Genomic DNA, 12,359 nt, shown 5'->3' on the forward strand with positions numbered 1-12,359 from the left:
TTTTATTGTAGGTGTGCCAGAGTTAATGCCTGATCCTCGTACGCTCAATAGTGACCATGTTTCGGAGGACATTCTGCTACTTTGGGAGGCGTATTGTATTCGCTTCCCGGCGGACGAGTGGCCGGACAAGTATGAGATCTTTTCGTAGTCTGTGTGCTTGGTGTGTGTTTGGTGTGGTGTTGTGATGTTTTGTTGTATTTTTCTCTTGTTTTCTTGTGTTTTTGATGTCGGCCCTTCAGACCGGTGTTTAGTGACTTTATATGGTTGTGTATTGATTTGTTTGTTTCTTGATGTACTTTGTTGTTGTGTTCATGGTCCTTCAGGCTAGTTGTTGTGTTTATGCCTGATTTGTTTTCAGGTGTGCGTGTTTATTGTAATTGTTTATTTTGGCCTCGCCTCTTGTTTACGGGGCGGATGACATGGTGTTTTTTTTTTATTAATTTATTGATTTTATGTTGCTTTACCTGTTGTACGTGTTTGGACAGTCTTGTGTTTGCACTGTTCTGTTTCCTGCTATGCCTCTTGTTGTATGTTTTGTTTTTCTGGAGGTGTTGTTTTGTACTGTGATTGTTGGATTGCCATTGTATTCTGTTTTGTTCTTTGATGTATGCTGTATTTTTCATGTTTTTCTTGTGTATGTGTTTTGTTGTGCTATGCTGTCGGCCCTTCTGGCCAGTGGTCTATTGTTTTCCTTTATGTATTCTGTATTTTTATTGTATTTAATTTGCATGCTCTGCATGTAAAAATAAAAATAAAAAAAAAAGTTTAAGATAAAAACGAAGCTATACCTAATAAATTCCCTGTAACCTACCTTACCCCTCTATTGTCAACCAATGTCTTTTTTTTTTTAAATGGCGCTGTTTGTCGACAGAATTGTATTTGTGCTGCTTTTTCAGCCATGTTCCCCCCTTTTTTATATCTTTTTTTATTTGTTCTCAACTCGTTTTATTCTTTATGCTCAATTAGTATTAAGCTTTAGTCATTTAAGTTTTTCATGCCCGAAACGCTTTGCGTAATACAGTTGTGTCCAGATCACGGTTGTGTGCGGTCGCAAAGTTGGCGCTCTTGGCGTCCGCTGATTGGTGGGAGGTGGAGTATTGCCCCACACTCTTCGTTTTTGCACGTGGTGATACAGGATATTGTGCATTTGTTCTCGATTATTGACAGCGTCGAAGAAATAGCTGAGTCGGTATGCCTAAGTGGTAGTGAAGAGGACAGACAAGATGATAACAGACCGTTTGAAGTAGTAGTGAACAGAAAGAAACGGAGAAATAATAACAGACAGTGAGAGTGACGATGAAATTACCAAGAGACCAAAGAATGAGACCCTACTCAGCAAGACTCAAGACAAGCAAGACAAGACAAGAAGGAAGAGGCTGTTGTTCCCTACAACATGCCAATTGAATTTCCACCAAAAGCTAGAGTGGACGGTACGTCTAGCTAAACAATGTTTGGAATACGAACCACTTTTCAAGGAGGGTCTTCACCGGCCCTACATAACAGTTGGGACTGAACAGGCCGTGGAACGCTTCACGACGGTTGGTTTTGAAAATGTAGTGATGGTTCCTCCAGAAGAAGGTATGTTGCACACAAAGATCATAGTTTTCAAGTTTCCAACTTATTTGGATCCTGACTGTCTTCTTTTCAACAATGATAATGTTGTCTGGGCAAAGAGGAACAGTGTTCGTGGTGACAAACAAAGCCAGGTTGTTGCCTTGGTAAAGGGTGAGGCGCCGGAGAAAATTTTTGTGCAAGGACTAGGCTATAGGAACGTTGCAAAATACGTTGAGGAGCCCATACTGTGCATGAAGTGTTCACGTTGGGGACATATGGCATGGAAATGCCAGTTTGACCCCAGGTGTCGGTATTGTGGGAAGAAACACGACTCGCGAGAGTGTAGAGTCAAGATTGAAAGAAGTGAAAAAATCATCCCATGTTGTTGCAACTGTCGAGGCAGCCACAATGCTGGTTCCTCTCTATGCCCCATGAAGCCTCATCTGAAAGAGACTAGGACGGGTCTTACAAGCAGGATAGATGTATCCTCGCAGCAAGGAAAGATTGTGCAAGAGGAACATGGAGGAAACAGCTGGAAGCCAACGACAGCCCCTATGATCAATGTGTGGGAGAAAGGGACGGAGAAAGTAAGTGATCAAGTGTGTGGGAGAAAGTAAAGGCGAGCTTAGGGAAAGTACATCATGCAGTGGAAAAACTGAAACCTTGTGAGGACAAGGTTCAGGACAATATGGTCACCTCTGAGGTTGGTAATCAAATTTTGGAGTATCTAAAAAAACTAGATAAGAGGATTGAGGCATTGGAAAAATCGGCTATGTAAGGTAGACGGGGTGAAGATGGTGGTGAAACAGGACGTGTAATTGAAAGTGAAACAGGACGTGAAATGGAAAGTGAAACGTGCGTAGAAGAAAGTAATGATGTGCATGACGTAGCGATGATAGAGGATAGTCAGGAGAATACACTTTCTAGTAATGTTAGCGGTGTTCAACCTCCTGTTGTGACAAATGGTGAAAGAACGGTTAAAGTAAAACGGTATACAGAAATAACAAAGAAAATAGATATGAATAATATTACCTTCGATGTTAGTAGTAGTTGTGCAAGTGAGGAGAAAGAAAAAATGTTACGGTGTTGGAAGGAAGTTTCTAAGGTACTCTCGTATCTCATGGAATGTGACGGACAGGGCAAAGGTAGTTTTATTATTAATCATGGATGAAAGTAAATGAGAATATTATCTTGGAACGTTAATGGATTAAAAACTAGAGCGGTGGATGTACACTATTATACTCTTAGAGAGGATATTGACATGGTAGCACTCCAGGAAACTGGGGATAGGGATGGTAGCATTCTGAGGCTAAATGGCTATAGAGGTTTTCACTTATATGCTGATGGAGGAACTAGGGGGTGTCATGTTCACAGAAAATGGTACCATCCGTTTTCTATGTGCGGCGGCTGGGACGCCAGAGGAGAGGTAAACAATAGAGCGTACAGGACGCCAGCCAAGCTTGGTAGCCACTAGTCATGTAATCATATTAAGTATTAAAGTCAGTAACCAAGTCATGACTTTACATCAACCCTACAACCAAGACTTCCTCAGTAACACACAAACACCACATTGGCGACGAGGATGAACTGTGAACGCAGGTATGTGTTCAGTTTCAAACACAAGGGAGAAGCATGCTGCCTGGAGGAGGAAGAGAAGCTGTGAGCGCCATACCCGATGCTGTATGCTAACCGATGCTGTGTGCTAACCAATGCTGTGTGCTAAACGATGCTGTGTGCTAAACGATGCTGTGTGCTAACCGATGCTGTGTGCTACCCAAGCTGTGTGCTACCCAAGCTGTGCTGAAGAAACTGTACTGAGGAATCTGCCGACGTTGTGTACGAAACGACGCTTTGATGTGTACAAAACCTGATGTTTTGGTTACGAAACGACGCTTCGTGCTACAAAATTCATCACACTGAGCTGACTGCTGTACCGACTGCTGTACCAACTGCTGCACCAACTGCTGTACCAACTGCTGCTGTACCAACTGCTGCTGTGCCAACTGCTGTGCTGCTGCTGTGAGTAGGAACAACACATGTACACAAGGGCTAGGTAAGAAGTCAGTTGCTGCTATATTGTGCACTGTTGTGAACTTTTGCATTAAAATGCTTGTGTGCTTTGCAAAATTAAAGTAATTACAGTGAATTCTTGACTAACATATTCAGTGCAGTAAGTGTTTAATATTCTGAGGAACATTTAAGTGATAAGTTTACATTTATTCAGTAAAAAATGGCAAATATACCTCAGTTTCCTGCATTTGATCCTGACTGTGACCAGACAAACCTGTCACAGAGGTGGGTCAAATGGCTTAAAAAGTTTGAAAATTTGTTGATAGTTTCTGACATCAAAAGTGCTGAAAGAAAGCGTGCCTTTCTACTTCATTATGCAGGTGATAGAGTTTGTGACATCTTTGACACACTGAAAGACACTGGTGGTGCCAAAGATTATGACACTGCCAAAGCCAAACTAACAGAGCATTTCAAACCAAGGCAAAATACTGCAATGGAAATTATGCATTTCAGGAGAGCAAAACAACTCTCTAATGAAACTGTGGATCAATACCACACACGTCTGCAGGGTTTAGCAGCCCATTGTGAGTTTGCTGATGTTGACAAAGAAATCAAACAGCAAATAATTGAAACATGCACATCTACACGTCTCCGTCGAAGAGCTCTAGAACTTGTTGATGATGAAAGTTCTCTTACCAAGATACTGGATATTGCTCGTCGAATGGAAGATGCTGCACGTGATGCTCGTGTCATGGAGTGCAGTGCCAATAACGGTTCTGCCACTGTTACTAACAGTGATGAGGTATGTAAAGTTCAGGGAGGACATCGTAATCAAAGAAGACATGCCAAACCTAACAGTAAATTTAGCCGAGAACCACGTCACAACTGGGGTCAAGGAACAAGGCTCAAGCAGTCACAACGACCCACATCAGAGGGTGTCAACAATAAATGTTACAATTGTGGAGGAGACTACCCACACCAAGATAATGTTTGTCCTGCTCAAGGTAAGAAGTGCTATGAGTGTAGAAAACTAGGTCATTTTGGTGCTATGTGTCGTTCTGCACTAAAGAAACCACAGTCAATGAATAAAAGCACTGTACGAGGATCAGGTCATAGGGGTCGAGGTGGTAAACACAATATTGCACCTCATATCCAGAATGTTAATAATGTACAAGACAACATTTCATTACAACCAGTCTCAGATGACAGTGAAGGTGATTATACTTATGGAGTACAATCAATCACAGAATGGAATGATCTTCCAAACAACCCAGAGACTATAGTATATATTGCTGGGATTTGTCTCAAAGTTCTTATTGACACTGGATCAAACATTGACACCATGGCTGAGTGCCACTATGAAAAATTTAGAAAACAGTTCCCAAAGCTAGAAAAATACAATGGTAAAGCCACTGCCTATGCTTCGAAGTTAGCCTTGCCAGTGATTGGAACTTTCACTGCAGAGATTAAGTCAAAGAATGCAATGCTCATTACTACATTCCATGTTGTTAGGAATGCAAAGGAGTCTTTACTCAGTTACAAGACTTCAACCAAATTGGGGCTACTTCAGCTTTCTAATGCTGTAGCAGTGGAATCTGCAAACAATGTTGATGGTATTGTTGCTGAATTTTCTGATCGATTTAAATCCATAGGTTGTTATACTGATAGCAAAGTACATCTGCATATCAACCCAGATGTAATTCCAGTTGCCCAACCACATCGCCGACAACCATTCCATACTCGCAAGAAAGTCGATGCCGAACTGGATAGGCTGATAGAACTAGATATCATTGAACCAGTAACAGGCCCAACACCATGGGTAAGCCCAATTGTCACTCCACCAAAGCCGAAGAATCCAGATGAGATACGCATTTGTGTGGACATGCGTGTTCCCAACAAGGCAATAATGCGTGAACGCCATCCTACACCGACTGTAGATGATATGATCTACCGCTTGAATGGTGCAACCGTATTCAGCAAGTTAGATTTAAACAAGGGCTATCATCAGCTTGAACTTGATGATGAGAGTCGCTTCATCACAACGTTTACGACACATCGAGGTCTGTATAGGTACAAGCGCCTGAGTTTTGGTATTAACAGTGCTGCCGAGGTATTCCAGCACACCATCAGCCAGGTATTACAAGATATACCTAATGCTGACAACATGTCTGATGACATCATTGTTTATGGCCGTACCCAAGCTGAACACGACAAAGCTCTTCGTGCAACATTGCAACGCTTACGAGAAAAGAATTTGACGCTAAGCCGAGCAAAGTGTGAGTTCAATCAACATAAAATTGAATTCTTTGGACATGTACTTAGTGACAAAGGTCTGTCTCCAGATCCTAAGAAAGTTGCAGATATCAAGAATGCTGCACCTCCTTCAACGTCCACTGAAGTACATAGTTTTCTGGGAATGGCAAACTACTGTTCTCGCTTCATTCCAGATTTTGCTACCATTACGAAGCCTCTACGTGAGCTCCTGAAGAAAAACGCATCATGGTACTGGAGCGATATCGAGCAAAATGCATTTGATGCTGTGAAAGATGCACTAGTAGAGAATGCGACTGCTGCATACTTTGATCCATCAATGGACACTGAGTTAACGGTGGATGCTAGTCCTGTTGGATTAGGTGCTGTTTTAGCCCAACACAAACCTGGTCAACCAGATTCCAGAGTAGTAATTGCCTACGCCAGCCGTTCTCTCACAGATGTTGAGCAACGATACAGTCAGACAGAGAAGGAAGCTCTTGCTCTTGTATGGGGCTGTGAACACTTCAATGTGTATCTGCTTGGTGCACCCTTCACCACGATAGTCACTGACCACAAACCGTTGGAGACCATCTTCAATAATCCAAAGTCCAAACCACCAGCTCGCATTGAGAGATGGGCTCTTCGTCTGCAACCATACAACTTTACGGTGAAATACAAGCCGGGTGCAGGCAATCCCGCTGATTACATCAGTCGACATCCTGCAAACAGTTTCACCATCACCAAGCATCAGCAAGTTGCCGAGGAATATGTACACTCTGTAACCTGTGATGCAGTCCCTAAGGCTCTTACTCTTGATGAAATCCGTACTGCAACCCTAGAGGACCCAACTCTGCAAGCAACAGTGGATGCATTGACTAAGAAAAAGTTTCCACGCATCCCACCCTCAGGAGTTGACCAAGATGCATTCAAAGCACTTGAACGCATCCAGACAGAATTAAGTGTTACGCAACAACGCGACACTGTGCTGCGAGGTACTCGTATCGTGATTCCAGCTGTTCTCCAGCAACGTGCTCTGAAGCTTGCACATCAAGGACACCAAGGTCTTGTTAGGACCAAACAGCTGCTACGAGAAAAGGTGTGGTTTCCTGGCATTGATCGTCAAGCAAAGGATATGCATGATGCCTGTGTCCCTTGCCAAGCTGCAGTGGATACTTCAAGACCAACACCTCTACAACCTTCACCACTACCTGCTGCACCATGGACGGAAGTATCAATGGACTTCTGCGGACCACTACCAACTGGAGAGTACTTGATGGTAGTCATTGATGATCACTCACGTTATCCAGAAGTAGAAATCATCAATTCCACATCTGCAAAGGCCGTCATCCCGAAACTCGACAAGATCTTTTCAAACTTTGGCATTCCTGAAGTTGTCAAGACGGACAATGGACCGCCATTCAATGGACAAGACTTCGTCAACTTTTCTGAGCATATTGGATTCAAACACCGCCGTGTGATGCCACTACATCCCCAAGCAAATGGAGAAGTTGAGAGATTCATGCAACCTCTCATGAAAGCGGTACGCTGTGCTCATGCCGAAGGACGATCCTGGAAACAAGCTATGTATGCTTTTCTCAGGAACTACCGTGCAACACCGCATGGAACACTGGGCAAGTCACCTGGTGAACTTTTATTTGGACGTCCTATGAGAATCGCACTACCCGTCATGCCAGCCGAGGTAACGGATAAACGTCTCGCTCAGAAGGATGCACTAGCCAAGGGCAAAATGAAAATTGCTCATGATCAACGTGCAAAGGAACAGTTCATAAAGGTTGGAGACACTGTTCTCGTTAAAAAGAAAAAAGAGGGAAAGTTAGATATGCCGTATGATACAAAACCATATAAAGTGATTAGTGTAAAAGGAACTATGGTAACAGCTAGTAATAGAGATCATAGTATAACACGTAATATGGCTTATTTCAAAGTGATTCCAACTAGTGTAGAAAATGATGAAGTGCAAAGTCGTGCAAAAGAAAAAGAAAAAAATAGTTATAACCCGACAAACAATTCATCAAGGGATGTTATTGCATTTAAGGACTCTCGTCCTAAACGTCATGTTAAACGCCCTACACGATTTGATGATTAATTGTGTTCCTATGTAATGCAAAGTATTTACTTATTATGCTAAACTAAATTTAATATTGTTTGAATAATGCAGATATCTCATTCAATATTTTGTAACTTTGTATTACAGTTTCTTTCATGTTTGTTTAACATTGCATATGTATTTTTAACATTGAAATCCTTTGTGGAAAAGATTAAGTTGTTTAAATTCTTTGTGTGCTTAATTAATGTTAAATGTATGCAGTATCTCTTGATATGGTAATAACTTACTTTGTGTCAATAACTTTGCTTTGTGCTACAAGCATGGTAGACATCCTGTATTCATTCTTTTTAAAGAAAAGGAGGGATGTCATGTTCACAGAAAATGGTACCATCCGTTTTCTATGTGCGGCGGCTGGGACGCCAGAGGAGAGGTAAACAATAGAGCGTACAGGACGCCAGCCAAGCTTGGTAGCCACTAGTCATGTAATCATATTAAGTATTAAAGTCAGTAACCAAGTCATGACTTTACATCAACCCTACAACCAAGACTTCCTCAGTAACACACAAACACCACAGGGGGGTCTCATGTTATGTCAAAAGTACCATACCTGCCGAGATAACTGGAATCCCTCAGAGATATAGAGGTATTGAAAGTATTAGCTTGCGGATACAATTAAAGGACCGAGAGTTAAATTTCATTAATCTATCCATCTCTGATAGCTTCCTTGATTTAAGATACTTGCCAGATTCCTTCTTTTCTGAAGATACACTTGTGGTAGGGGATTTTAATGCCAGACATCCAGCTTTAGGATCAAGGGGTAAAGCAAATAGGAATGGTTGCAGATGGTACCAGTTTTTGCAGGAACATGAAGATGTTCAACTGCTGGGCGAGCCCTCTCCTACTCATTTGAGGGGAGGGAGATTAAATTATGCTGGTTTAATAAATGCTGAGGGCATAGAGGGGAATTGTCTTACTGTGGATGAAATGCTAAGTGATCATTTTGCATTACAAATACAGCTTAAAACAAATAAAAACAAGAATCAAGATGATCCAAGAGGGTGAAGAAATGATAGAGAATGGCAATGGTGGACAGTAGTAACACACTTAAGAATTATTCAATAATAAATACAAATTCATCCTTCACTTATGGTAAAGGAAAGTCTACTTAGAAGGTCAATTTACATGAGATTAAGATTAGGATACAAATATATCTGGCAATACGGTGTTGATGTCAGTGAAAAAGATAAGGAGTGTAAATTATGCAGTATGCCGCACGCCCACACCTTAGAACATTATGTACTAGAGTGTAAACTTATTGATAACTATAGAAATAAGGAAATAAGTAATGTACCACATCAAATTGTTTGGATGTGTGATAATGGTATGATAGACAGTATACTTAGGAGCTACAAGAATTTTGCCCCGAGAGTGTAACAATTATATGCTGTACTTACTATATAAACCTGCAATGTTAAATGGTCACTGCTTGATCGCAAGCGGGGATGTTTCTGGCGGGGGAGAAAGAAACAATTGCGCAGCGCGTCCCGCGGCGTTGCGCGGGCAGTTTGGGGCTGTATAAATACGGGCGCACAATGGGGCTCTGCCCTCACTCCGCCTGCCCTCGCCGCTGCCCTCGCAAAACCCCACTCTCCCCCCCTTTGCAAGCAGCTGCTTTTGTACCCCCGTCGTGCTTTGCACAGTTGTCCCGATTGTCTCCCCACTGCATGTGGGAAGGGGGTTGCAGCGCCGGTCCCCAAGTGTCCCGCTGTCCGCAGCTAATACTTTGCCCAGTCTAGGTGCTAGTAAGCCCTACTTGTAGTCACACCCCCTTCTCCTTATCCATTAGGTCTTTTACGGCCTCTTGGCCGGGTACATTACGTGTTATGTGGTCTCTCACTTATTAGTTATTCTTTGTGTCCTGCCTGTTATATCCTAGTGTTATATAATTACTACACATTTGCACTCGGCCTTAATTCTAGTACCAGTTAACCTTTAGGTTTCTGCAGAATTAGTTTCCATGTCACTATAGGCTAAGGTCTCATACTTACTACGGGTGTACCTTTTAAGTTAAATCTAGTCCTCGGACTTGGAATTGTTACTGTTAATTCTTACTTTATATATTTACTTTATATATTTTAATATAAACGTTATATATTTACTTAATTTATATATTTGAAACTTTATATATTTACATGTTCAATATTAAGTTTAATATAATATCAACTTTGTTATAAGTCTATAATATAAACCGTGTTTAATATAAACTTTATATAATTACTTACTTTATATATTTTAACTTTATATATTTACATGTTCTGCAGAATTTAATCTTCAATAAACTTTAACGCCCCATACTGCCAGTATCTTTCTCCCCCTGGTCAGAAAATGGGATTCTTGTAATGTTATTTGTCTATTTGTACTCACTGAATTTGTGCGCCCCTTGAGGGACTTAATTGAAGTAGAGAGGGGTAGAAATAGCCTAAGCTACTCTATCCCTTTGAGATGTATTTATTGCTTATCTCAATAAACATACTTGAACTTGAACTTTGCGTAATAGTGGCTTTAGGCATTGTATGTACTAGCCCTATCTATAAATCCATCACTCAAAATCAAATCAAAATCAAATGTTTATTTAGGTAAGGTACATACATACAAGAGATTTTACAAAAAGTGATGGATTTATAGATAGAGCTAGTAGATACAATGCCTAAAGCCACTATTACGCAAAGCGTTTCGGGCATGAAAAACTTAAATGACTAAAGCTTAATACTAATTGAGCATAAAGAGTAAAATGAAAACATGGAATGAAAACATAGCTGAAAAAGCAGCACAAATACAATTCTGTCGACAAACAGCGCTCTTTAAAAAATAACAGACATTGGTTGACAATAAAGGGGTAAGGTAGGTTACAGGGAACTTATTAGGTATAGCTTCGTTTTTATCTTAAACTGGTTGAGAGAGGTACAGTCTTTAACATGGTTAAAGTAATGCCATACTCTTTCTAAAATCTCTTGTATGTATGTACCTTACCTAAATAAACATTTGATTTGATTTGATGTTTCTGTGAATAATTCAATTTCTCCCACCCTACCCACAACATCGGTGTTAAGTTTTAGTCATTATTGTTTTTCCTGCCTGAAACGCTTTGCGTAATAGTGGCTTTAGGCATTGTATGTACTAGCTCCATCTATAAGTCGATCAATTTATGTAAAATCTCTTGTATGTATATACCTTACCTGAGTAAACATTTTATTTTATTTATTTATTTTTATTTTATAAAGGCCCGGCCCCCAATAAGATATAAACAGTGATAATTAATTGGCTACAAGACAATGTCAGTCTAGAGGTAGATCATTGATCTCCTACACGGGAGGAATGGATACTCCTTTAAAACTAACTTATTTATTAAACTCTCTTAACAACCCCCCATATACATTCACAACAATAACAATAATTACTTTACCACCCTATCTTACGTTAAAAGCCTTGGTCCACATAAGCAGGATACAAGGTTTTACAATGAGCACAAGCTAGGGTAAAGTCTACTAGGCAAGGGACACTAGCAAGGACTCTAGGTAGCTTACTGGTACCACTGGAGCCCACGTGGTTCCACTGGGACCCCATTAGAGTAACTTAGCAATATAAGCACTAGTGATCGCCTAATTAATACACAGTAATACTCTACACATTAGAACACACTTATGCCAGAAAATGTGAACACAACTCAGTACTTATCTTGGTAAACTAGACACAGAAATAGGTAAGGGAGAGAAGCAGGAGGAAGGGTAGAGGGGTGCAGAGCAACTCAGTAGAGCTCTTGACACCACGAACGCCAGCCAGAGAAGGAGGAGCGTCTCCAGTTTCAGCTTCCTCCAGCTGACTCGCTGCCGGCCGACTACTCAGCTAATCGTACAGCAGCCCTATATCCAAGTTTACTCAGATCTACTTTACTAATACTTTCTAATAATTTGTAAACATAGTTGATATATAAGCTCTAGTCATTAATGTTTTACCTGCCCGAAACGCTTTGCGTAATAGTGGCTTAAGGCATTGTATGTACTAGCTCTATCTATAAATCCATCAATCTTTGTAAAATCTCTTGTATGTATGTACCTTACCTAAATAAACATTTATTTATTTATTTATTTATTTTGATGCCTATTTTATTAATTAATAATTAACCACATGCTCAGTCTTTAAATGCTCTGTGAGAAACAAGAATTGTCTTACGTCTGGCAAGGAAGATGCAAACAGACACACCTCTACAAGCGCATCAAATAATATAAAGCAGTTTATTTAGCTGAATTTGACCTCTGGTTTCCACTGAAGAACCCAGGGTTTTAACACTCCTCCCCCCTTCAGAGAAAAAAAAATGTGGCTACTAGAATAGTAGTCATATTTTTTTGTAAAAGTATACAGAGAATAAAAAGGAAAATCTATGACATAAAAGAAAATCAATCAAAACAACAATTTC

The sequence above is a fragment of the Procambarus clarkii genome, chromosome 5, assembly GCF_040958095.1.
Source record: "Procambarus clarkii isolate CNS0578487 chromosome 5, FALCON_Pclarkii_2.0, whole genome shotgun sequence".
In the NCBI taxonomy this organism is placed as follows: domain Eukaryota; kingdom Metazoa; phylum Arthropoda; class Malacostraca; order Decapoda; family Cambaridae; genus Procambarus; species Procambarus clarkii.